This window comes from Rana temporaria, chromosome 5 (assembly GCF_905171775.1).
Source record: "Rana temporaria chromosome 5, aRanTem1.1, whole genome shotgun sequence".
Taxonomy (NCBI): Eukaryota; Metazoa; Chordata; class Amphibia; order Anura; family Ranidae; genus Rana; species Rana temporaria.
Window position 1 is genome coordinate 51,525,619 of NC_053493.1, and position 3,123 is coordinate 51,528,741.

Consider the following 3,123-nt stretch of genomic DNA (forward strand, 5'->3'; position numbering starts at 1 on the left):
TAGTGAACTTTTGCACAATATTCTAATATTTCAACTTTCACCTGTACTGTATGATAATATCAAAATGAATAAACAAGGTACTATTCAATTTTAGGCTCAGTATTGTGCAATAGTATAGATGTTGATAGTTAAAGAATATCAGCGTTAAACTAGAGAGAAGATACATAATTGCAGATAGTAACAAATAATGCATTGCAAACCCCAGGGAGCTGAAAGGTGTGTTTGCTGGTCAGAAAGGTAGATAATCCAAAAAGCCCATGCTCTATACATATTGTGCCAGAGCCACATTGTCAAGCTCCTGGAGAAGTGGCTCTACTACAATATGCATGGTGCTTGTGTTTTTTCTAATTGTATAAATAAACTTTTGATAATTGCAATGCTGAAACTTGTTCTAGGAGTGCTTTACCCTCCCCCCGGGTTACTATACTTTACATGTTCCCACAGCTCTTTGCACATCTTCGATGAATACGCCGCCCGCTGTAAAATTGCCATCAGTGCTAACACACTGCAATACAAAAGACATAACAAAAGCATGATATTGTAGCCAGAGAATGTCTTTTCCCAATCCAAATCCTCCAGTATATAATTGTAGTAAACCACTCTTCCTGTGTACAGGTAAACGTATTCAAGCTAATATAAAAGCACTTAGTGTGATCACAAAAAAACACTTGGGTTTTTGAAATAGGCCACTTGAATGTGTAAATTTATGGGGAATAATGTTAACCATTTGCTAGCTGTGCTAATTTTTATTTATTTTTTGTTGCATATAAATGGATGATTTTAAGGAAGCACTCTGAGTTTATTGGAAAAAAAATACAATTTACAATACTTAATAAATCATTTCTCTGTATGAAGCATGCCGACCTTGGTGCAGGTAACCTTTATTCGGTCTACTGCATCAATCATGGCAGTGAAATAGGCATGGGTTAAACCGAGTACATTAGCATTCTGTGAGAACGCTCTATTTGGCTGGAAAAATAATGGAGTGATATCTGCCGAACAATTTGACACAGCCCTTACTCTGAACCCCTTACCATCTGCAGAGAATCCATTATGAATTAATTCCTATAATTACCTCCTTGGGGCTGCTTTGTTGTGTGGCTCCCTCCATGCTAGAGACGTAACTGTCTAAAAATCAACACTTTCATTTAAATACACTCGAGGGAGGAGGGAAGTACTGTACAATCAAAGGCACCAATTTTTATAGAAAAGTGAGCTAGCTTTTTCAATATCTAATCGAACTGAAATAAAAGATGACAAGGTTTCAAGCAGATCCATTGTTGATAATTGTTTTCTTGTCTTAATAAGGCAAACAGTAAAGAGTAGACTGCAGTGGCTCACGAAAACCTATCAAAATATGTAAAAAAATGTATCTTTCATTTACATGAGGGCGGTAAACAGATCTGATTGGTGGGATGCCTTAACGGCTTTAACCTATCATGGTTTACATTCCTTGTAAAGTTTTAATTAAAATTATATTTAGCCAGGTGCTGGACTACGGAAACACGGAGAAGGAGACACACTGTACAAGCTGGATGCGGCTATGGAAGTCTCTAAGTATTGCACGTTGTATCTGCAGTCATATCCTTCCCTCCTTGCGTAATCAGTAATAAAGTCCTGGTCTGGAATTCTGACAAAGTGAAGGCCCCTTGACCCGCCCCGCACTAACTAAAGGGAGCCTTGACTGCTGGACGCTTGGCAACCAAGTGGGGCATCAACCTAATCAGGGAGTCAGAATGGCTCCGTTGTGATTGGCTACAATGGCACGAGGTGACAGGGTGGAGCCTGAACTCTAGAAAAAGCTACGTCCCACTACTCTCCGCATAATCTGATGTCACAAATGTTGGCCTCCTTTGCGTTCCTGCCAGACTCGCCATGGACATCGACGCCTTGATTGAGAGGGTCAGGGATCTGCTTGAGAGAGGCCAGGCTGACTGGCTCCTGCCTTTACTTTCCGGTGAGAATGTTTCCCCCGGCCCTCACTTCGCCACCCTTGGATGCTTCCGAGGCCGGTAGACTGCCGGCTCCAGGGGCCCGCAGGGCCACTCGTCCACCTTCCAAGTCGGTCTTCTAGGGGGGACAGGGGAGCCACTAGTGCTGATCGTGCTGGCTCATCTGCTCACCCCCAGCCCCGCACTGCACGTGGATCCCTGCATACTCCCAGCTGCGTCCGCGGCTCTCCTAGGCCCCCCCAGGCAGCTCAGTAGTGTCTTCCCCATTCTAGGAGTCCCAGAGCCCCGCAGCAATCCCCGGGTCACCACCAGGTGGATACTCTGGCTCACACCGCACCCCCTCCGAAAGCTGTTCCCTGTGCTCTGCTCTCGGTGCCCGGCAGGGCGGGAGCTGCTGCTCGTGCTTCTCTCCCCTCTCACAGTGGCGCGTGGTGCGCAGGCACTATTATTGAGAGTTGGCCCCACCCCTCTGCACAGCGGGAAGTCCCTGGTTTCCTGCCTGGCTTCCCTCCCTGGCTCTTCCCCCAGCCTCTCTGCCTTCCCCCTTGCATGGTGCCGCGGGGCACGCGGGCATCAGTACCTGGGTGGGTGATGGCTCAGCTCCTCTGCAGGCTCCTGGCTCCTCGTCTGCGCCTGCTGTTACTTTTATTGCCTCCCCAAGTGACAGTGGCACTGGCCTTCTGCCTGGGTTCACTGATTACTTGAGGCAGGAGGCTCCAGCGCTGCTAGGTGAGTCTTCCTGTGCTGCACTGCCACCTTCTGGCCATTTTGATCACTAACAGCCTGTGTTTCTTCCCTTGAACATGAGCTACTCCAGTTCTCTTCCATCTGCACCTTCTCCCAAGATCAGCTGTCTGTCGCTTGCAGAAAAGTGCACCACCCGATGGACCTTGGGTTCCCCTGCTCAGCCTCCATTGCGTGAGTATGACTGTGGAGTGGTTTGGGGTAGCAATTCTTGCGTTGTTTCCACAGATGACCGCATTCTTACTGCAGTGAAATCGGCATTGATGCAGTTGGGCGTTGCTCCAGGCGTGGCACCCTCATCGTCCCCGGGGTCTGGTTTTTACCTCGGTGGCCCCCTGTGGACTGTTTCACCAGTGGGTTTGTACCTGCCGCAGGACGTCAAAAAAAAATTGGCGACGTGCTGGCGCTAGTGCCGTTTGACAACGAG